This window comes from Bombina bombina, chromosome 4 (assembly GCF_027579735.1).
Source record: "Bombina bombina isolate aBomBom1 chromosome 4, aBomBom1.pri, whole genome shotgun sequence".
Lineage (NCBI taxonomy): Eukaryota > Metazoa > Chordata > Amphibia > Anura > Bombinatoridae > Bombina > Bombina bombina.
In genome coordinates, this window is record NC_069502.1 from 211,172,873 (window position 1) to 211,198,641 (window position 25,769).

The 25,769-nt window shown below is 36.7% G+C and overlaps 1 protein-coding gene across 4 annotated transcripts in view; it reads left to right on the forward strand.

Moving 5' to 3' along the window:
- The window catches only part of LOC128656084 (alpha-1,4-N-acetylglucosaminyltransferase-like), a 179,920-nt gene that overhangs the window by 56,048 nt on the left and 98,103 nt on the right, over nucleotides 1–25,769 (forward strand). The window contains exon 1 of one of the 4 annotated variants that reach the window (XM_053709770.1): nucleotides 4,931–5,234. The exons of 1 other annotated variant lie outside the window; for it this stretch is intronic. The gene's annotated coding sequence lies outside the window, so the exon portion shown is untranslated. Of the gene's footprint in view, nucleotides 1–4,930; nucleotides 5,235–6,459; nucleotides 6,534–25,769 lie in introns of those variants that run through there. 2 more of the 4 variants (XM_053709764.1, XM_053709767.1) reach the window with 2 other exon arrangements.

Below are 25,769 nucleotides of genomic sequence, written 5' to 3' on the forward strand. Positions count from 1 at the left end.
TATGGAACGTATTCCTTGATGGACTAGTGTGCAAAGGGAGGTAATGTTAGAATTTGACTAAGAGTCTAGTCCTTGAGCTGTGAGCATAGTGATGTAATGTCTGCTCTGGAAATATGCATTTATCTCTCAGCTCTTCAAAGTAGTTGACGCCGGGTGGTTTGATTAGTAATTACAAGATAGTAATGCCTTTCACCTTCTATTGCTGGAATACTAGAGTGAGAGTCCTGGCTGAAAGACTGGGTAAACCGTAAGGGGTAGGTAAATACTTAATCATTGTGAGATACCCCACAGCCTACTAAATATCCCCCAGACCCATAAAGGGTCATGGGACAAAATATTTTGACTGATATAATGTGGTAGGGGTGACAATGTGGCCTGTGAGGAAAATGCTAAGTGATAATGTTGTAGAAGTTGTTGTTCTAGGTTTGGGGTTCCAACAAAACTAGTGTCTACCAGTCAATCCACAACTTGCTTCACCAGAGTAGCCCAATTATACCACAGCACGTTGGGTAGTTTAAGTCCACCTTTGTTTATAGAAAGTGCCAGTTATAAGCTACTAATTTATTTCATTTCCAGATAAATTTGAAGTATTAGATGTAAGAATTTGTATATACTGACAGGAAAATAGGAGAGGCAGCATTTGCAGTGGATATAGGATCTTTGGCAAGGGCATCATTTTAACTAGATTTATCCTTCCAAAAATGGAAATTGGGAGTCTATCTCAGTTTCTTAATAAATGTATTATTTATTTTATTATATGTGTGAAGTTTAGGTTATATATAAGATTTGGGTTATTGTGTAGATTAAGTTATAGGTATTTAAATGAACCGTCCTTGAGTCTAAGGTCAAACTTTCCCAAAGACAGACCGTGTGAATTGCAGAGCCAGACCACTTCTGACTTGTCTACATTTATTTTATAACCCGAGAAAGATCTGAATTCAAGGAAAATTTCTAGAAGGAAGGGGATCTCTACCTCTGGATTAGAGAGGTAAATAAGGAGGTCGTCAGCATAAAATGACAGATAGAGCTTATGTTCTCCTATCAGAAGACCATTACATCGTTGTCTGATTAAGCAGGCTAGGGGTCTATGGCAATTTAAAAAAAAAGAGGTGACAATGGGCAGCTTTGTCTAGTGCCCCTTTCTAAAGTGAAGGAAGGGAGACCCTCCCATTTATTATCATGGATGCTAAAGGGTGTTTATATAGACTATGGATTGCTTGAAGAATATTGCCCGTGAGGGACCTATACACATGTTTCCCTTCTCCGCGTCGACAGCTAGGAGACAGACATCTGGCGGTTTCAGTGTTGCATTCTCATATTATGCTAGAAATATTACAGCTAAAGTCCTCTGAATGTTTCTGACAGAAGTACAAGACCTTATAAAGTCAGTTTGATCTTCATTAACTAGGTGCCACATTAAATTAGCTAAGCAGACTGCTATTATGTTTGTGGATAGCTTATAGTCGCTATTCGATAGTGAAATGGGCCTATAAGATGAGGGTAGGGTAGGGTCACTGTAAGGTCATGTTTTGGGGATGATGCAAATATGGGCCTCAGCAAAGTTGCCATTTGGGGGCAGTCACTCCTGTCAGATAATCTGTAAATAAGTAGGCCAACACTGGGGAGACTTCAAGCTTAAGAGCCTTGTAGTATTCTATAGGTATCTTATCAACCTCTTATGGTTGTATTGGGGCATTTATGTTCGTTGTTCCTTTTTTCCTATAGGCTGGCTTTTGTACAGGGATTGGTAGTAATTTGCAAATTCCAGCAATATTTCAGGATTTTCAAACAGGCCCTTCTTTTTTTTTCTATTCAACTGGCACCCCTAACTCATCCAACATTTTGATCAACATGTCTTTCATCTGCCTACATACCCTGAAACCCATCGTACCTACTACCATGAAGTCATCCAAATAGTGGACCATTGACTCCTTCCCCAGCCTCTTTACCAACAGCCAATGTAGGAATGAGCTGAATTTCTCAAAATCGAACAAGAGATAGAACACCTGATTGGTAAGCTTTTGTTTATGTACTATTGGCCTTAAAATTTACACCCCATTAGCTTGAAACTTATGGGATTCTGCAGCAATAGCCTGAATGCAGACTTGATATCGATCTTTGCCATCTCCGCCCCTTTCTCAGCCTTTCTCACTAGGTTCACTGCATTGTCAAATGTTAGTATTATACCGCAGTATCCAGTTTATCGATAGCATCGTTTACTGATTAACCCTTGGGGTAAGATAAATGATGTATCATTCTGAATTTACCTTTCTCTTTCTTGGGCACCACCCCCAATGGCGAGACAACCATGTCTACAAATCATTTTTCCAGAAAAGGTCCTGCCATCCTACCCAACAATACCTCCTTTTCTATTCCTATTTTCTCTTTCACAATTTCAGGAAATTCAGTTGCTGATTTTAGGTTCCTAGCTTTGGCAGCCCCCTTAACTTTCTTTTTTACTGGTACTATGAAACCCCTGTTAAAGCCCTCAATAAATATATGTCTATCCTCTTGTATGGAGTAGTTTCTCAATTCCCGCATCAGTTTATCTGCTTTCAGCGGAGTTGTGGTCAGGCCCCACTGGTTGGCCTCCTCCCATATTTACTTGGTTACGAAAGGAATGCCTCCCCGCACCATTATTATTATTATTATTCCTGCAATCTGCACCTGCATGACCTCCGCTACAATATCTACACACATGTTAATACTTACAGGCGTTACCCCTATCACATATTTTCTCATTGAAAGCCCAGCACTCCCTATTCTTGCTTTTATTTATATTTTCCATACTTGTGGTTTGCCCCCCCTTGATTATCTGCAACTTTCATTAAACTTGTGTACATATCCAGGATCTTAACCCCAAAATCCTTCTGCCCTCTATCCCCAAGTTGTAAATTACTGCTTCTTAATTCTGCAATCTTTCCACGCAAATTCCCCATATGTTTTATAGCATTCCGCAATCAAATGAATGTATCTTAACATACCCTTCACCTTCTCATCATTAGGTGTAATGAAACATTCCGTGTATATCAAGATTCCTTTCACCCATTCCGTAAATGTCTGTTTGATTTTTATACCTTTTCCCTCCTCCCCTCTAGATTTAAAAGCCACTGCTTCCCTAGTCATTTTAAATATTTCTACGAATTTACCTTTTTGCGCCCTGGCTATTAGTTTAGCCTTCAAATGCATAATCAGCGGTATTCAGGTTGCAGCAAATTCCCTGTTACCTCATCATCTGTGTTAAAATCCTTGAATTCGCCAGCAGCCACCTCCCTCACTATCTCCTTTTACTCCCCTTTACCCTGCTTCACTTAAATCTTTCGTACAATCTTTAGTATTCTATTACAACCCTTTCCCTTAAACTTATCATAATTAGAATCACAATCAGATGATCTGTCAGACATGCTAATAATCCTAAGTAACATACGCTTACCCTGTTTAGGCTTCTGCGTGCCGTTACTCCCCGCAGCTGCTCCTACATCATTTGTCCCGCTGTTTCCTTCCTTCTGCTGTGTTGCCACTGTCACAGCTCCCAAAGATTCCATGCCTTTTGCAACCGGTACTGCTTGTCCTGCTGTGTGTTACCGGCCAAATGAACTTTGTAAAATATTCCCATTTTTATTAATGACCTTTTCCTTACACAATGAACTCTGCTCTTTCATAGGTCGCTGCTGTCCCCCCCCATCCTTCCCCTTCTCCTCGCCCCTCGTACTCCCTTTGCCAATACCCTCTGCTGGCTCCCTAGCTAACTCTCCTGGGTCAATCATCAGGTACGTGTTTCCCTCCATGTCCCTGGTTATCCTAGACCTGCCCTCCTCCACTTGTCTTGCTCACTTCTGGTGACTACCTAATACCTCCACTCCCCCTTCAAAAATGCCGAAAAATCCTGGTTCCTTTTACCCATCACCTCCCTTTCTCTACCTTCCATATTTACCGCTTCCCCTCATGTCCCTGGGCCTCCTGCCCTCCCATCCGCTCTCATAACAAGTACTCAGCCTACTGGGACCACAGTGCCATCTATCCCCATATTCCCGCCTCCACCTGCTTCCGTATGGTCCCCTGCCCTGAAAAAACTTGTCTCCCTCCCATCCATTGTCACCCAATGGGCCCCTACCGTAACTTTCCTCTGGGACCCGCTGCCTGCCCTAGCCTATTGATCGCTCTCTAATGCTCCACTCATGCTGTGCCCCCTGCTCGTTAACCACGTAGACACTGTGCCAACACAATGCTGTGACATCACCACCCCTTGCTGCCGACGTGCGCAAAAGACTGCTGCCCCTCCCTGCAGCCATCTTGAAATCTGACACAAACAGTTTAATATCCAGCACTCTAAACCCATAAAGGTGTGCGCACTGTCAAGGAATTACTGCAAAAATACCACAAAATAATACAGCACAAAATTGCAGCAGCACCACAGGTTATCTTCAACAGAATTTCTTTATTTTCCACAAAGTTGGAGCAGGTATATAAAGAACAACGTTTCGGGTTACAAACCCTTGTGCAATGGATCTCTGGTTAATGATAAAAATGTTTCAAAATTTGCCCCAAAATAAAGTAAATTATTTTATTAAAATAAAAAAATATAGCATCTTTATTTTTTAAAATAATAATTGCACAAAGCAGTTTTAAAGGTTTAAAGTGTGTTGGTTTAGGGTGTTAAAAAATGCACTGAATAGTCTATGATGACTGAGGTATTACGCTAAATGTATATATGTATATGCTTATATACATATATATTTATGTGTTGATATGTATATATACACATACTGTATAAATGCATAAATATATATGTATGTATATATTCATTTAAACTTTGCTGCCCATCGCTGTGCGACTTACCCCCTTTGCTGCACTAGGTTCTGTGCCGTGTCTGTCGACATCAGAAAGATGCTCCCATTGGAGCCTATTTAAGAGCTCTCTCATGAGTTTCCATGCAATGCAAACGAGACCTCATATTGTGCTCAAATTGTAGTACCATCGCACATTTACTTCCACAGACATTAACGAGTGGAGCGCAAATATGGGTCTTACGAAAGCAGAATTTTGCACTCCACTCGTAATCTAGCCCTTAATGAGAGGACTATAATTAACTACTTCTAGAAATGTTACATACTTTAAGGCATATGGGAGGGGAGAGTAAAAATGACACAGAAGTTCTGAATATCGAGTAGTCAGATTACTTGACTGTTTGTTATAAGAGCAAAAGGTTTTTCTTGTTTATCTGCAGCAGCAAGGTATGACTTTTTTATTTTATTTATTATTATTATTTTGCAATACTGATATATATTACTTATAAAGTAGTAAATAATTACTTTCTTAATCTACCTTTCACAAAGTAATTTTTTTCTAATTTATTCTATCAGTAGTTATACTTATATAAAATTACTTTATTTTATTTTAGTGGAAGAATTATGGCATTTAGGGCAATTATGAAATTGTGGTTTATTCAGTGAGAAAAGTATAGTACATAGGAATTTATCTCTTTAATTGATTAATCATTTTACACAGGAGTGCTAATTTTCGGTAGCATCGTGGTATAATTTTTTTTCTTTTTAATCTAATAATACTAAATTATCATCAAAATATTGTTTTATTTATAGCACATACAAGTTCATTTCTGCATCATTTTGAGTATTTGTAGCATCAAGGTATGATTTTACCACCATGTAATTAAAGTCTGTTTTCTAAGCACACTTTCACAAAAGTAATTATTTTCAAATATAATGTAATTATACAATATCCTTATATTGTTTAATATTTCCTTTATTTATTTTTTTGTGTTCATTCTATCAGTTTACAGGATGACAATTTAAAATAATATTTGTTTTAGCTGAAGCAGAGGAAGACATTAATTGCTAATTATAATTGCTAATTGTATTTTTATATTGTTTATTTCATATATACATATATACAATATTTATATTTGTATTCTATATTAACTATATGAAATAGAGCATTCACATAAAGGAGTTGACCCCAACCCTTTAGAAAAATGTATCTAATGTTATTCAACAGAAAATCACCATTCCAATCTCTAGGGATTTTTGTAGATAGATAATTTGATACTTTTTCTAAAGGATTGTGAATGATTCCTAGAAACAAAGAATTTGACAATAGATAAGAACAAAAAAAGCCCATCGTGTCTACCCATATTACTTTTTACTTTATTTTAGGATAGCCTTATGCATGTCCCAGGCATTATTGAATTCCTATACAGTCTTTGTGTCTACCACCTCTATGGGAAGTTTATACCATGAATCCACCACCCTTTCTGTAAAACAATGCTTCCGCTAAAAAAATCCCAATATACATTATTGGGGATTTTCTGTAGAAAACATTAGATACGTTTTTCAAAGGGATTGTAAGCTACCCTATAGTTGGTTTCCTATTTGTTTGAAAACCTCCTACTCCTTTCTCCAGTTTCCCAAGTTTGATAAATTTGCATTCTATGTTCTGCAGCTTATCCATGATTAGACCATGCTAACCTCTCCATTCTATAGTAATTTGGCTGCACAGAAAGAAAAAATGAACAGGTGAGACTGTACAGACTAGGGATTGTATTGTAATCCCAGTAGGGGTTTTGTATCAAAGGAAAAGTAACATAAAGATGTTTATAACAATCTTTAGAAAAAGTGTATATATTTTCAAAAGAAAGTGACCATTTAAGTCTATGGGGATTTTTGTAGATAAATCATTTAATGCTTTTTTTCTATAGGACTTTGATCGACCCAAAAGTAAGATGGAATATTAACATGAATATAAGAATATTTTTATCTATTGGGATTTTCTACATTGTGATTCTGTTCCAAATGAAATATTTATTATAAAACTACTGGCTAATATTGCAATAGTTATTATTCAAAACTTTGCGCAAAAAAAATGTTGAAAAGCTTTTCAGGTGGACCCATTGTCAGCCAGATTGTTATGTTCTGGGTTCATTTTTTTTTTTTATGTGGGGTGATGCACAAATCCTTGAAAATTTTCAAATTTTTCTAAACGTTCTAAAATCGATTGTATATTTTATCACTCTTATATACATACCCTTTGTTTGCCATTACTAGTTGCATATTTGTTTTCATTATTATTATCATTTATTTGTATAGCGCCACACAATTCTACAGCACTGGCTTTTTCACTTGTGACATCACTGCTAGTGCACCCTTTCATTTATATAGTAGGTTTATGGCTATCTAGCACTTTATATCTGTATGTGGTAATAGAAAGAGAGTGGGAGAGTAAAAGATGCAGATATTGGACTAGATTATGAGTGGGCACTTTTTATCTCTCCTGGTTGTGTATTAACCATGCTAGAAGTAAGCTTTCTGCGCATCTTGCGTATTACAAGTTGAAAGTAAAACATTTTCACTCGTGTGCTAACCTGACATGCACAAATAGCCAAAGTTAGAATATTGTGACTGCATTGACACATTCCCCCATAGACTTATATGGAGGGTGAAAAGTAGAAGAAAAAGTAACACCCTACTCGCACACACATTTATAATTATATATATATATATAGGAATATCTATTCAAAAAGACATAAACCATATTCCCCTATGTGAAGATCATTGGAATGTGAAATATTTACAGTAAATGCACAATATATTACTTTATTAAAAATTAATATTGCATATTGCTTGAACATGTTTTTATCTACTTGACTGCAAAGGGCTCCAATGCACTTACTGTATATATGTCTATATACTGTATGTATACGTAAGTATTTATGTATTTATATGTGTATATACTGTATATCTGTAAATACATTATATACACATATAAATACATATTCATACACACACATATATATATTATATACATATATTTATATATATATATATATATATATATATATATATATATATATATATATATACATTCATATACATATTTAGACATGTACAGTATATGTAAGTATCTCTATGTTAAAGCCCTTTGCATTTCTTTATTTTTTTTAAACACCTCATATCTTTGAGCACTTATAACTTCTTTGTGCAATGATTTTTTTTTAAATATTTTTTCATCAGAATGTGTTATTTTGAGTGTAACTGTACTTTTAAATGTATTGTTGATGTGTTTTGTGACACTTTTTTGTTTTGCTTAACAGTTCACATGATCTTTGAGGTCACAGTAATCATTTTAGCGTAAATCACGATTGCGTGCAAGCGTTAATGTACTTTAAACTTGTAATACAAGGACTCCTTCCAACGCTTGCAAACAGCTGCGATAAACCTGATATCACTCACGGAAAAGAGTTAGAGCTCCACTTGTAATCTGGCCCATTGTGGGTGTCGATAAACTATATTGCTGGACCATGCTAACCCATGTCCCTTTAATTCCAATTGTGACGCTCATTGTAAGCCTTTTTGAAGGTCAATATGTGCTTGAATTATGTCTTTAGAAGTAACAATTTAGTATATTTAGTTCATTGTAATTAAAAAAAGAAGAACATCAAGAAATACTGAATTCCGTACATAACTTTAAAATGAAGGTGTGCGTTGTATCACCCCGGATACAGTATCAGATGAGCATTGTGGATTTGTTGTACAATGTCTAGTAAAACAATTGCAAATCTTAGGAACCAAGGCTCCTCAAATACTAGCTCTGGTTTCTGAAGTTTAGATTTCTTTCAACATAAATTTCAATATTACATTTTTCAACTGAAAGAAAACATATTTGTCTGACTCCAAAGTATTCTGGATAGATTTTAAAGGAATAGTCAAGTCAAAATTAAACGTTCATGATTCAGATAGAGTATGCAGTTTTTTTTTGTTTTTTTTTTAAATATATCCTTATTGACCAATTCGGCATACAATTTCCTTAACAGAAAATAAAAGGATAAGGAAAAACAAAAGCATCAGGAATCCTTATAGATGCAATACAATCAATGCAATTGTTAATAATGTCACAATATATTTTGTAGCCACGTATACATTAATTTTAGCGCTACAAGCTAAACCAAACATTTATGATCATAAGCCTCATTACATTAAAAGTACAAAAAAGTTTGAAGCTAAACAAAAAGAAATTATTTTAATAATTAATTTCTAAACATGCATCTATAGAATCAGTGATTGGTACTAAGACCTTGTTTGCATATCGAATTGGATATTTTCTAATAACCTAAAAATAAAAATAACATAAAAATTGACATAGGGTAGAAGGGGAAAAAAAAAAAGGGGGCACCTATTCAATATTACATTTTTCACTGACAAAAAAAAAAGAAAGAAAGAAAGAAAACATATTTGTCTGACTCCAAAGTATTCTGGATAGATTTTAAAGGAATAGTAAAGTCAAAATTAAACGTTAATGATTCAGATAGAGTATGCAGTTTTAAGCAACTTTCTAATTTACGTCTATTCTTTTTTCTTCATTCTCTTGGTATCTTTAATTGAAAAAGCAAGAATTTAATAATAGGAGCCGGACCATTTTTGGTTCAGAACCTGGGTAGCACTAAGTGTAGCCACCAATCAGCAAGCACTACCCAGGTGCTGAACCTAAAATGGGCCAGCTCCTAAGCTTACATTCAAATGAATATACCAAGAGAAAGAAAGATTGATAATAGGAGTAAATTAGAAAGTTGCCTAAAATTGCTGCTCTGTCTGAATCATGAAAGTTTTATTTTAACTAGACTATCCCTTTAAAGGGACACTGTACCCAAATTTTTTCTTTCGTGATTCAGATTGAGCATGAAATTTTAAGCAACTTTCTAATTTACTCCTATTATCAAATTTTCTTCATTCTCTTGGTATCTTTATTTGAAATGCAAGAATGTAAGTTTAGATGCCGGCCCATTTTTGGTGAATAACCTGGGTTATTCTTGCTGATTGGTGGATAAATTAATCCACCAATAAAAAAGCGCTGTCCAGAGTACTGAAACCAAAAAAAAGCTTAGATGCCTTCTTTTTCAAATAATGATAGCAAGAGAACGAAGAAAAATTGATAATAGGAGTAAATTAGAAAGTTGCTTAAAATTGCCCGCTCTTTCTGAATTACAAAAGAAAAAATTTGGGTTCAGTGTCCCTTTAAGTACACAAGAAGATTTCTAGTATTTTATTCTTGGTTAAAAAATATGATTAAACCATATTTTCTGCTAGATTACGAGTCTTGTGTTAGCCTTATGAAAAAGCAGTGTTGAAAGGTCCCAACGCTGCTTTTTAATGCCCCGCTGGTATTACGAGTCTGGTAGGTACAGGTGTACCGCTCACTTTACTTTCATGATTCGAGCTTACCGCAAATCCCCTTAAGTAAATTGCGTATACTATCTTTTTAATGGGATTTGCCTAACGCCGGTATTACGAGTCTTGGAAGAAGTGAGCGGCAGACTCTCTCCTGTTAAGACTCCTACCGCATTTAAAAGTCAGTAGTTAAGTGTTTTATGGGCTAACGCCGTAACATAAAACTCTTAACTAAAGTGCTAAAAAGTACACTAACACCCATAAACTACCTATTAACCCCTAAACCGAGCCCCCCCCCCACATCGGAAACACTTAAATAAAGTTTTTAACCCCTAATCTGCCGACCGGACATCGCCGCCACTTTAATAAATATATTAACCCCTAAACCGCCGCACTCCCGCCTCGCAAACACTAGTTAAATTTTATTAACCCCTAATCTGCCATCCCTAGCATCGCCGACACCTACCTACATTTATTAACCCCTAATCTGCCGTCCCCAATGTCGCCGCTACTATATTAAATTTATTAACCCTTAAACCTAAATCTAAATCTAAGTCTAACACCCCTAACTTAAATATAATTAAAATAAAACAAAATTAAATTACTACAATAAAATGAATTATTCCTATTTAAAACTAAATACTTACCTGTAAAATAAAACATAAGATAGCTACAATATAACTAATAGTTACATTTGTATTTATCTTAGGGTTTATATTTATTTTACAGGCAACTTTGTATTTATTTTAACTAGGTACAATAGTTATTTAAATAGTTATTAACTAATTAATAACTTCCTAGTTAAAATAAAGACAAAAATACCTGTAAAATAAATCCTAACCTAAATTACAATTACACCTAACAGTACACTATCATTAAATTAATTTCCTAAACTAATTACAATGAAATACAATTAAATTAAAAAAAACTAAAGTAAAAAAAAAACTAACACTAAATTACAGAAAATAAAAGAATAATTACAAGAATTTTAAACTAATAACACCTAATTAAAATAATACAAATCCCTACCCTATAATAAATTGCCCCAAAGAAATCAGCTCTTTTACCTGTAAACAAAAAAAATTCCAATACCCCCCAACATTAAAACCCACCACCCACACACCCAACCCTACTCTAAAACCCACGCAATCCCCCTTAATAAAACCTAACACTACCCCCTTGAAGATCACCCTACCTTGAACCGTCTTCACCCAGCCGGGTAGTGTAAGGTTTTATTAAGGGGGGATTGGGTGAGTTTTAGAGTAGGGTTGGGTGTATGGGTGGTGGGTTTTAATGTTGGGGGGTATTGTATTTTTTTTTTTTACAGGTAAAAGAGCTGATTACTTTGGGGCAATGCCCCGCAAAAAGCCCTTTTAAGGGCTATTTGTAATTTAGTATAGGGTAGGGAATTTTATTATTTTGGGGGGGCTTTTTATTTTATTAGAGGGATTAGATTAGGTGTAATTAGTTTAAAATTCTTGTAATTATTTTTTTATTTTCTGTAATTTAGTGTTTGTTTTTTTGTACTTTAGTTTATTTAACTTAATTGTATTTAATTGTAGTTAGTTTAGGTAATTAATTTAATGATAGTGTAGTGTTAGGTGTAATTGTAACTTAGGTTAGGGTTTATTTTAGAGGTATATTTGTCTTTATTTTAACTAGGAAGTTATTAAATAGTTAATAACTATTTACTTACTATTCTACCTAGTTAAAATAAATACAAACTTGCCTGTAAAATAAATATAAATCCTAAGCTAGCTACAATGTAACTATTAGTTATATTGTAGCTAGCTTAGGGTTTATTTTATCGGTAAGTATTTAGTTTTAAATAGGATTAATTTATTTAATTGTAGTTATTTTCTTTACATTTATTTAAATTATATTTAAGTTAGAGGGTGTTAGGTTTAGACTTAGGTTTAGGGGTTATTAAATTTAAAGTAGTAGAGGCGACGATGGGGGCGGCAGATTAGGGGTTAATAATTGTAGGTAGGTTGCAGCAACATTGCAGGGGCAGATTAGGGGTTAATAAATATAATGTAGGGTTCGGCGATGTTGTGGGCATCAGATTAGGGGTTCATAAGTATAATGTAAGTGGCGGTGGTGTCCAAAGCGGCAGATTAGGTGTTAATAATATAATGTAGGTGGCAACGATGTCGGGGGCGGCAGATTAGGGTTAATAAGTGTAAGATTAGGGGTGTTTAGACTCGGGGTTCATGTTAGGGTGTTAGGTGTAGTCATAAAAAGTATTTCCCCATAGGAATCAATGGGGCTGCGTTAGAAGCTGAACGCTGCTTTTTTGCAGGTTTTTTTTTTTTCAGTCCAATCTGCCCCATTTATTCCTATGGGGAAATCGTGCACGAGCATGTTTTGCCAGCTCACCGCTACCATAAGCAACGCTGGTATTGATGTGGAGCTAAATTTTGCTCGACGCTTACCTTTTTGCGGCTAATGCCGGGTTTAAAAAAACCCGTAATACCAGCGTTGTCTTAAGGGAGCATTGAAAAAAAAATACACATTAGCAACGCACCCCTGTTACCGCAAAACTCGCAATCTCTGTGATTGTTTTTGTTGAATATATAAAAAAGTAACACTGAGAAAAGGTACAAGATAAATGGTAATTCTATTATTTTATCTCATGCTTTTAACATTATGCTATTATTTTGAGAAAGTTAACAAATTTGTAATTGGTGTTTATACTGTTATTGTGCTTTCACAAGTTAAATGAGAGGACCATTACTAACTACTTTTAGTCATGTGATAGACGTTATTTTGTACTCATGAACAAAAACAAGGGCTACAATTTTTAGGCATAGAGGGGTGGAATAATGATGCAAAAGTGCTGAGAACAGAGTAATCAGATCACTTCTCATGTTTTAACTGTTATAAGCACAGAGGATTTATCCAGTGTTTCTGCAACATCAAGGTATGATTTTATTTATTTATTTGTTTGCATTACTGATATAGAATACTTATAAAGTAGTAAATAATTACTTTCTTAATCTGCCTTTTACAATAGAAAATGTAGTTTCTAATTTTTTCTAGCAGTAATTATACTTTTATAATATTATTCTATTTTATAATGGTGGGAGAACTAGGACATTTAGGGCAATTATTAAATGTTTGTTAATTCTGATATATAGATATCTTTCTACCTGTATTCTATATTATCTTTATGAAATAGTACATTCACATTAAAAAATTGCATCTAATGTTTTTGAACAGAAAATCACTATTTAAAGTCTATGGGGATTTCTGTAGATAAATCATATGATAAGTTTGTAGATATATATTTTATAAATAAAAAACTTATATATATATATATATATATATATATATATATATATATATATATATATATATATATGTTTAAAAATAAAGAGAACATATTTTTCTATGAGAAGAACATGGGAATATCATACCTCCCAACATTTCAAAATTCAAAAGAGGGACACCCCTCCCACCGCGGCAAAAAAATTTGAAATGTGGTGGCCGGGGCTTAAAAAAATCATAAGACCAAAGTAATTTAAATTAAATTCTAAAAGTCATATATTTTAATACACTTAGGCAGCAAATCAAACATAAGCTCAAACCACTGGTATGGCTATGTAAGCTATGTATTTAATTAATATTTGCAGAGACATTGCTAAATATTTTTATCTTAATTGGACATTTAATAATAAATTCTTTAAAACTGCTCTCTGCATTCCCCATTAATATTCTAGATTCTGTCCTTTAAAGTCAGCAAAAATGCACAGTAGCACACTACATAGCATACACTTACACATGCAGATACACACACTACATAGCATACACTTATACATGCAGATACACACACATACTACATAGCATACACATACACACACTACATAGCTTACATTTATACATGCAGACACACACACACTAGATAGCATACACTTACACATGCAGATACACACACTACATAGCATACACTTACACATGCAGATACACACACACTACATAGCATACACTTATACAGGCAGATACACAGACACTACATAGTATACACTTATACATGTAGATACACACACACACATATTACATAGCATACACTTATAAATGCAGCATACACTTATACATGCAGATACACAGACACTACATAGTATACACTTATACATGCAGACACACACACACTACATAGCATACACTTATACATGCAGATACAGACTCATACATGCAGATACACATACACACACTACATAGCTTACATTTATACATGCAGACACACACACACTACATAGCATAAACTTATACATACAGATACACACACAAAGTTATGGATACAGATAGACACACACACTACATATATGGGTATCTGTAATTCATTGTATGGGGTCCTGGGGTTGGCAAGCACATTAGGTGGCAGTCTGCGACTGCCACTGTTCGTTACCCTGGTATTAGCACAGCTCATTGTATACAACTGAGGGCATGCTAGTATTATCATCAGGGGTTAGACATCATCACTACCAGAGGTAGGATAGAGAGGTCACCATTACCCGTAGTCAGAGTGTATACAGCTTTCTTACTCCTGCTTAACCCACACACCATTCCTTTTCCACAGGGAATCTAACAGGTATCTAACCCTGTGAGAGCAAAGTCAGCTGCTTCTCAGTATGGGCCCATGCATGGGGCAAATCGGGACAGATGACTAGCAACCCAGGACCGGGGGACAGACCCCACTTAAAATCGGGACTTTCCCTCGAAAATTGGGACAGTTGGGGTATGGTATATAAAGTATTCCTAACACACCTTTGCAATTAGCGCAGTTGATCTTGCGCTGTGTTGGGTTAGCGCACAAGTGATAACAAATACGACAATTTTTTTTTCAACTTGTGTGTAATATGTGTGCTTATCCGGCTGCTTTTGATTTTTATTTTGAGCACAGTTCGCTCAAAATAAACAGCAAAAACAAACTTATTGAGCCACTAGTAATCTGGTCCCCTAGATGGATGCATATATAACAATAGATAAATAGTTAGATAGATAGAGATAGATAGATAGATAGACAGACAGACAGACAGACAGACAGACAGACAGACAGACAGATAGATAGATAGATAGATAGATAGATAGATAGATAGATAGATAGATACAGAGATGTTTAAACACACACTAGTGTGTTTGTGCAATTTTACTATATCATTGGGAGAAACCTGTGGTGCTTTGTTATAGCATTGTTTTTTTTATGGAAACTTGCAGAAACTATGTAAAAAAATGGAAATATTCTGTGAGTAACATCACAATTGTCTTGATAAAAGGAGACAGACAATCATTCACATTTGCAATCTAAGTCTTTTTAACTTATACAAATACTTTGGCATTTCTACACGTGCTTTTGTAGATTTGGAAGAGAATCAGCAATATTTACAATAATGGGCTAGATTACGAGTTGCGCTCTATCTTAATGTATGCCTATAAAGGGACAAATTTGCCTCTTTACAGGCGTACTTTAATTAACCAGCCATTACAAGTGGCTGTTTAATGTTCCTGTGAGTTTGCGGTTTCACTTTGCTCTTAATGCAATTAACCAGAGGTCAGACTTGCCCCGATTTCCCACCAAATAAGGACAGTTATTTAAAATGAAATAAAAATATGAGCATCTTTATCTTTTTATTTTAAAAATGGCATGAAGCAGTTATAAGGGGTTGCAATTAGTGAGGGGATGTGGGGTGTTTGGGGAAAAAACATCACTGAGGTGCATTTACATAGAGGGGAATGGGGGGCTGTGTTTTTTTATTTCTTTATTTAAGTAGCACTCAGGAAAGGCACACAAAATCAACAGAAGTCACTTGAGCCACAACCCATGCGGGTATAATATAATGAAATTGCAAGTTGGCATTATACAATAGTTTCTGCATAACCTTTTGCAATTTTGAACAATTAGAAAAGATTAAACAAAACAATTGAACAAAAAAAAAAATATGAGAGAGCGTTCACCGATTATAAAAGTAGAGAAGCCAGATACCGACAACTTCAGAATCTACTAAGACTCTCCCCACACAGATCTTCCTTTCAGAGACCGCTGACACGTTTCGAGAGCCTTTGTAAACAGGGCAAAGCTTTGAGAGGCTCACTAGCTTTAGCTAAGAAGACAATTGAGGGTCTACTATATAGGGAATTACCAGGATACACCAGAAGCTGGCAGAGAGAGTTAGCAGATGAGATCCACCCAGACAAGTGGACTAGGCTTTTTGAACTCACACAAATCATCCACTTCTACACAAATTTTAGATATGAATTATAAAATTTTGTCAAGATGGTACCTCACACCAGTGAGATTACAACAGATTTATGGTACAGCGTCCTGCCTTTGCTGGAGGGGATGCGGGGTGGCTGGAACACTATTGCATATCTGGTGGTCTTGTCCCAGATTACGGGGCTTCTGGACATCAATTGAAAGACTTTTAGGAATATTGTGGAACCCTACATTTAGACTCACTTCATCCTCTGTATTATTTAACGATAGGCCTAAGGACGGCTGTAAAATTAGATTACTTCTTTTCCAAATTTGCCTTAATGGAGCGAAATCCCTTATAGCTAGGAACTGGAAGTCAGTAGTAATCCCTACAATAACATAATGGAAACTACGGACCCATGAATTAATCCTATTAGAGGAAAATGCATACCTTAAAACGGGAAGAGCTGACACTATCCATAATGTAAAGTTTTACTGGGAGATGATCACTACGAACGCTGATAACACCAGAGGATAAGAGAACAGGGATCCCCCCCCCACCTTCCTTTTCCACCCCTCTTCCTTCTTTCTACCTCTCTTTTTACTCTTCTTTCCTTCTACTTTTCTTTCTCTTTGAAAATATCGTTTGTTCTTCAAGCATTGATTTAAAAGATTTTAATAGACACTGGAAGACCATACTGATTTTGATATTTTACTTACAGCAAACCAGTTTTCATCATTGCTAACTATATATATTATTTTATGGTTGTCAGTGTCTTGTATAATTCAATAAAAATTTATAAATAAAAAAAAAAAAAAGTAGAGAAGCCAGAGCGGTGCTTTGCGGGCCACTCCTTTCCCTCAGGGATGTGATTTCAAAAAGGGACATGTACCATATTCCCTTTAAAGGGGCAGTCAACACCAGAATTTTTGTTATTTTAAAAGATAGATAATCCCTTAATTACCCATTTCCCAGTTTTATAAAACCAAAACAGTTATATTAATACACATTTTACCTCTGTAATTACCTTGTATCTAAGCCTCTGCAGACTGCCCCCTTATTTCAGTTATTATGACAGACTTGCATTTTAGCCAATCAGTGCTCACTCCTTAGTAAATTCACGTGCATGAGCTCAATGTTATCTATATGAAACATGTGAACTAATCACCCTCTAGTGGTGAAAAACTGTCAAAATGCATTTAGATTAAAGATGGCCTTCAAGATCTAAGAAATTATGAACCTCCTAGGTTTAGCTTTCAACTAAGAATACCTAAAGAACAAAGCAAAATTGGTGATAAAAATTAATTGAAAATCATGAATCATGAAAGTTTTTTTTGGACTTGACTGTCCCTTTAAAGTTTCTGTCATAATGAATGTGCTATTGAGAAAGAGGGCTAGAAATCTATAACAAACTCAGAAGGTATGGTTTTTATTTTTTTTAATTTTTTAAATTCTGTTGTCAATGTCACCCTTCACGTCAGCTTGCTCTCACAACAATTGGGAGTACACAGCAATCCACAAGGAAGGGAAATAAGGAGGTCTGTTGTGTATCCAGAACCAAAATATGTGGTCTAGCTAAGAGGATTACTAGGTGTATAAAGCTACTAGACTCTGTTTTCAGAAGTTCTTAGAAAGCCAATAGGAGATTTTCCCCCCAATATCTTTATAACTTGAGGCAGCACCATAGGAGATGTATAATATCTGGGAAGGCTGCTTGGGATTTAATACAAATATCTTGTGCATTTGAGACCTACTTGGTCAGAGAGCTCAGCATGCTAAGGCACTGTGGCTGAGCTCTGTAGCAACCCAAGGGTTGCAGGTTCGATCCCCGGCGAGGTCCACTCAGCCTTTCATCCTTCCAAGGTTGATAAAATGAGCAGCACCTTGAGACCCTTATGGGTGAATAGCTGCACTTAACAAGTACCCAATACATACATACAAACCTGGAGTAATGTAAATTAGATGCTTTAACCTAGTGTGGGATTCCCTTAAAGGGATAGCAAACAATAAATATGTTATTGTTTAAAAAAGATAGATCATCGCTTTATTTACCATTCCCCAGTTTTGCATAACCAACAATGTTATAGAAACATGTTTTTTACCTCTGTAATTACCTTGTATCTAAGATTCTGCTGACTGCCTCCTTAGCTTATCTTTTGACAGACTTGCATTTCAGGCAATTAGTGCTTAAATAACTTCACATGCATTAGCACAATGTTATCTATATGAAACACATGAACTAACGCCCTCTAGCTGTGAAAAACTGTAAAATGCAGAAGCGGCCTTCAAGGGCTTAAAAATAAGCATATGAGCCTACCTAGGTTTAGCTTTCAACTAAGAATAACAAGAGAACAATGCACATTTTTTCATCTATCCTCTAGCTTTTGTATAGAAGAGTGTTCATAATGAGTATGAGAGAGAAAATATGAGATATGGAACTTATTCCTTGATGGACTAGTGTGCAAAGGGAGGTAATGTTAGAATTTGAGCTGTGAGCATAGTGATGTAATGTCTGCTCTGGAAATATGCATTTATCTCTCAGCTCTTGAAAGTAGTTGACGGGTGGTTTGATTAGTAATTACGAGATAGTATTGACTTTCGCCTTCCATTGCTGGAATAGTAGAGTGAGAGTCCTGGCTGAAAGTCTGGGTTAACCGTAAGGGGTAAATACTTAATCATTGTGAGATACCCCACAGCCTACTAAATATCCCCCAGACCCATAAAGGGTCATGGAACAAAATATTTTGACTGATATAATGTGGCAGGGGTGACAATGTGGCCTGTGAGGAAAATGCTAAGTGATAATGTTGTAGAAGTTGTTGTTCTAGGTTTGGGGTGCCAACAAAACTAGTGTCTACAAGTCAATCCACAACTTGCTTCACCAGAGTAGCCCAATTATACCACAGCACGTTGGGTAGTTTAAGTCCACCTTTGTTTATAGAAAGTGCCAGTTATAAGCTACTAATTTATTTCATTTCCAGATAAATTTGAAGTATTAGATGTAAGAATTTGTATATACTGACAGGAAAATAGGAGAGGCAGCATTTGCAGTGGATATAGGATCTTTGGCAAGGGCATCATTTTAACTAGATGAATCCTTCCAAAAAAGGGAAATTGGGAGTCTATCTCAGTTTTTTAATAAATGTATTATTTATTTTATTATATGTGTGAAGTTTAGGTTATATATAAGATTTGGGTTATTGTGTAGATTAAGTTCTAAGTATTTAAAGGAGCCGTCCTTGAGTCTAAGGTCAAACTTTCCCAAAGATAGACCCTGTGAGTTGCAGAGCCAGACCACCTCTGACTTGTCTACATTTATTTATTTATTTATTTAAATTTATTTTTATTGAGGAATAGATATTGCATATACAAACTTAATGTAGTTACAATTGAACAGTACTCAGAAACATAATAGTTGATAACAAACTTATGGTGCAGAGACAAAAAATTGTCATGTTAATAAGTATAACAACCTCGGTTTTAGTATGGTAGAATAGATTATATCACTGTATATAGCAAATCTGAGGGATAAGTGATTTCCCCTGTTTTAAGGAAAGCAGCCACTCTTGGACCACTGCCTATCAGATAAGAATCAGAAGGGGAATATGAGGGTAAGAGGGGGGGAAGGGCCACTTTTGGACCCAATTTCTAAAATTAAAAAAGTGTAATGATAAGGGAACCATCCTCGCTAAGGATTTCTAAAGATAAACAACTGGTACAGGAATCACATGCAAATATCACTAGGTAAAGAAGATAATTCCATCTGAATATGGTAGATCTTAACGGCAATGAATAGACAGTCATTGACATAGCTAAACTAGAGTGTGTATAGCTTCCCTGCATCTATATGTACAAAGAACATTTTAATAAGATTAGGGAGTGCAGTCAGAACTGCACCCCAGATTATTGGACATTAAAATGTGGTTGTGATAAGCTGTCCCGGTCGCAGGCAGCAAACCTTTGAAGTATAATGGGTTGGAGCTATCCCTCACAGAGCACCCACATTAGTACAAGGCAGACAGGGGTCTAAAATAAAGTGAAACATTGTGCCCCATGTATATACAATTGGGGGTGAAGCCTGACTGTTCTGAACTTCTTTACATTTAGAGCGGTCTATTGATGAGGTGTTAAAAGGTGCTGTAATTAACTGAACGCATATATGTGAGGTCAAAATGATGGGATATTGTCTACTAGTGTCTTAGGGCGTGGTCCTAATAAAATTAGGGTATTACACATACATCTATAGTATTCTAACATTTTAACATCTAACCACATATCCTACTCACATGTAAATGCCTTACACATCTTACACAGAGATGCAGTAGACAGCTGGCAATTGGTTTCTAAGTTATTATGTCTAGGCAAAACCTGTATAAGTAGGGGCGTGTCTAAGCCATTAGCCGGATCAGTCGCATATTTTGCAGCTGCAGCAGAAATATGAATAATTTTGAAATCATCCTAGGAGATTTCTCAACTTTACCTCCGAAAAATTACTGTATCTCAACTCCTTATCTCCGGCTGCATTGAGTCATGTGAAAATTGGTGATATATCTTCCTTTCTACCGGACCACCTGTGGAGCAGAGGCCTAACCAGCATATTCGCCATCTTATCTCTCCTCACAGTACTGTGGGCCATCGTGCTGACTGATCTACTCTAACGGGCAAACAAATCCTGCATATATCTTATCATGCAAGTCCTAGAATCCACCCTGCTTGCATGGCTCTCAGAACTGAGTATTTTAATGGACAAGAACTTCGCCCAGCTCTCTAGAGACATTGCAGAGTGTTTCGGCGCACATGGGGATTCTCACAACTTACCAGACGGAGTTACACAGGAGCCTACCTCTCCCTCAACAAGCACAGTGACTGAAGTCCCGGAAAAGCCACGAGCTGCTGCGCTACAGGGGCCTGGTCCCGAAGAATTGCGAGAGACCTCCACCCGGCTTGTATATGAGAGTCACATTGTGAAACGAGACAACGCGTTACAGGAGATTCCCAGAGGCTATGGCGGTATAGAAAAGACCCTTACTGTCAGCTGCCCCTGATTAAGCCGCACCGATCTGCCCATACTATGCTAGTGCCCAAACATTATCGCACGCAACCACAGCTGGCCCCTCGGCTGACATTAACAGCCCTGAACTGCTACTACAAAAGAGGCCTCCATCCTCCATCCTATAATCCAGCCGAATACAGATTATTACAGGAAGCATTGCATCCCCTAAGCAACGCAGGAGCCTGCGAGCTGGAGTCGGGTAACTTTATTTCATCACACTCGATAAGGCTACCTTCTAAAAGGGACTATACTGCTTTTTCTGTATACAAAGCTCTGGTTTTCCCATAACTATATGACTGTTTCCATGTGGCTGCACGAAAAGGGACTTTGGCTAACACCAGAACCACAAAATTTCTAACCCATCCCTGTTATACTGTTTTTTTTTTTAATTTATTCTTAATAGATATAGGGAAGTACTTACACTACATGCTGTTACCCTCTATTCCTCTTTACTAGGTGCCTATAGTGAATATATATGTGTGGTTAAGTTTATTTGTCTATATTGCCCTGATTCCCCTAGTCTACCTATAACCTTTACTTGATGATGATTATATATGTGCTAGTTTAAGGTCATAACTCTCAGTTTTGCTAGCCCAGCCAGATATGCCATACTAATATTCACTGTACTGTCTTGGTTGCTTTACTGATCTACCTATTATAGGACAGCCCAGCGCCTGAATCTATAGACTAGGGGATGATAAATTTATACAGTGCTAGCTGTTGAAACTCATGTTTGAGAGTCTATCTTTGAGTTTGAATTAGACATCATAATGTGGATAGGTCTCTTGATCAGCGCAGAATTATTTAGATGGGATATTTTGTGTTTATGCATTCTTGGTATTGACACAGAAACTATGCAGCGCCTGAATCCTATGTCTCCACTTAAAATGTTCCTTATCTTGATCCTGATATACCAAGCCAAAATGCTTTTATTGCCTGCACACTTCTGATTTTTTTTATTTTTTTTTTAACAGGGTTTGTGATATCATATGAGGTCCTTATTATACCCAAACATTGTTTCTGACCCAGAGTACCTAATACATATACTCAATGAGACATCTACTCAGTAAAGAGGCTGCCCTCATCATTTATATATATGTTAATCTATCCCTATGGCCAATTAGTATTAGCTGTTCATGGTAACCAGAAATGTTTCACTAGGTTAATGAGATTAAGTACAAGGACCATATAATATGTTCTAACCACTATACTCTATATCAGGGGTCCACCGTCTGCTCTTTAGTTTTCCATTCATAGACAGATTTCATGTGACACCACTTTATATGAAACTCATTCAAGTCAATATATTATAGGCTCTAGCTGACATAGAGCACCTGTAGTGACCAAGGCTATCGGCAGATATTTAGGCTATTTGGTTTATCACAGTATAGGATTGCCATTCTTTATGTAATATTACGCACTCCGGCCCCATATTACCATATACCAAGCAGATGCTTACTCCTCATGATAAATTCTGCTCATAGTCATCCTTTAATTTGGCAAACCCATGGAGCGGTCTCTCTCCGAGTCCCTCTAAAAATATTCTATTTCCCATGCTCCACCCCTTATTTGAGGCCCCTCGAGTTTTTCACCACAGATAGGAGCTTACGTTTAGACACCCATAACTTGCTCTATCATCTTGATAGTAAGCCATAGTCATAAACTCTTTAGCTTAGGTTATATTAACAAACACTTGGACACGCCCTCCCTCCCCCCTCAATATTAAAGCAGCTTTGGTCTGCTGTCTACCCCTTATGTTTTCCATTACATACTACTTCATGTCAAACTCTCCCCCTATTAAAAAAGGAGATTTCTTTTTACTAAGTTCATTTACATATTCATGAATAGAATCGCAAGTTGACCAACAGATGAGTGCCCAGAAAATGTTATAATCTGGTTGTTTCTATGTCAAACATGCAAACTGGTTCTAGTGTATACCGCCTATATTATATATCTCCATATTCTATGTATTTTGCAAATCATTGTTTATGTTAATGAACATTATTTAACCTGTTATATTTGCCAACAATCTCAATAAAAAATTATATTTAAAAAAAAAAAAAAAAAAAACCTGTATAAGTAAATAGCTACCCTATCTTGATGGCCAAAACTACAGCAAGCTACAAGTGTATTTTGATAAATTATAACACAATTTAAATGCAAATCAGAGCGGGTTTGAACAGTCAATATGAGTATTATAACTGTCTAAATAACATAATGTGAGGGTTATATAGCTATTATTCATGTCTCAAGCAGATAGTCATTAGGTGTATAATAGCTTTTTAGCATGCACCCATACTGACTCAGGTGAGGATGTCTCTAGATAATCATAAGAGTTTACTATAGCGTCCTTTGAGCTGCATGATCCCGGTCCTGAGTTGAGGGTATTAGGCCTCACTACCTGCTCAACCCACTCCGTGACGGTCTTCTGGAGAAACATTCTCTTGAGTGTGGAAGCCTGAACAATGGGGTCGCCGGGTACCAGAGTTGAATTTGTGTGATTGACAATCGGCAAGTAGCTCGCTTTTCAATGGTCCTCCAGCACCGGTAACAGGTAGGTGTGTGCTAAAAAGAGAGGACCTCCGGAACAGATTAGAGCTCTCCAGTATTGTATGTCTGAGCAGGAATCCTCTCCACTCTCTGGTACCGGCCTCCCCCACCTTTTGCGGGACAGTTTGAAAAGCAATTTCCCCTGGTGGATCGAGACAAGCCTTTTCTGACCTCCTGGGTTTGGTTCCAATTGTCTCCTCAGGTGCAGCCGTCTGCGCGTCAAAAGCTCCTATGACCTCCTGGTCTCCGATCTGGGAATCCCGGGTGGGTGAAGGTTTCCTCTTGTTGGGGTTTGCATCGCTCCCCTGGCTACAAGGTAAGGGAGTCTTATTGTTAAGTCGACCGGTCATGGTAGGATTGGCCCTGCGGTCTAGAGCTCGGGATGTATTCATTGGTACAAGCCCCACTTTAGACCGTGCTTTTAGCAGGAGTTTGAGTAGTTCTTCCTCCAGGCTTCGATATTGGTCCTGTATAAGCTGGACCATGTTATGTTCCCATCTGTCTATAGCCTCCATTTTTAATATGTGGGGGTTTCTTGATAATCTTTGACACTGTATGTAGCTGTCGTACTTAATAAGTGGTTCCCTGTGGCATTGAAAGTTCTTGCAGTGTTTTGCGGTAGTTCACTGCTCCGTAACGACAGAGGCCTGGTTGTGCCCTGCCGGGGGGTGAAATAGTAGGCCGCAACCTATACAAAGCTCCGGAAGGCTGAAACTGACATCAAGTCCAAAGATAGCGATATCATTTAAAAGGGCTTTCTCTGCTGTGCAAAGTTAGACATCAAGGCTTACTCGATGGGCAATTTCAAGTTGGATTTTAGGCAGGTTTATATTAGGACTTGAAGCAGAAGGCAGTCTTGCGACCGATCATGGCCGCTGCCCGGAAGTTCCCCCTACATTTATTTTTTAACCCGAAAAAGATCTGAATTCAAAGAAAATTTCTAGAAGGCAGGGGATCTCTACCTCTGGATTAGAGAGGTAAATAAGGAGGTCTTCAGCATAAAATGACAGATGGAGCTTATGTTCTCCTATCAGAAGACCATTACATCGTTGTCTGATTAAGCAGGCTAGGGGTCTATGGCAATGTTACAAAAAGAGGTGACAATGGGCAGCCTTGTCTAGTGCCCCTTTCTAAAGTGAAGGAGGGGAGACCCTCCCATTTATTATCAGGGATGCTAAAGGGTGTTTATATAGGCTACGGATTGCTTGAACAATATTGCCCGTGATCCAAAAGTTTTCTAGGGACCTATACACATGTTTCCCTTGTCCGCGTCGACAGCTAGGAGACAGACATCTGGCAGTTTCAGTGTTGCATTCCCATATTATACTAGAAATATTACAGCTAAAGTCCTCTGAATGTTTCTGACAGAAGTACAAGACCTTATAAAGTTAGTTTGATCTTCATTAACTAGGTGCCACATTAAATTAGCTAAGCAGCCTGCTATTATTTTTGTGGATAGCTTATAGTCGCTATTCGATAGTGAAATGGGCCTATAAAATGAGGATAGGGTAGGGTAACTGTAAGGTCAGGTTTTGGGGATGATGCAAATATGGGCCTCAGCAAAGTTGCCATTTGGGGGCAGTCACTCCTGTCAGATAATCTGTAAATAAGTTAGCCAACACTTGGGAGACTTCAAGCTTAAGAGCCTTGTAGTATTCTATAGGTATCTTATCAACCTCTGATGGTTGTATTGGGGCATTTAAGTATGTTCGTTGTTCCTTTTATCCTATAGCTTGGCTTTTGTACAGGGATTGATAGTAATTTGCAAATTCCAGCAATATTTCAGGATTTTTA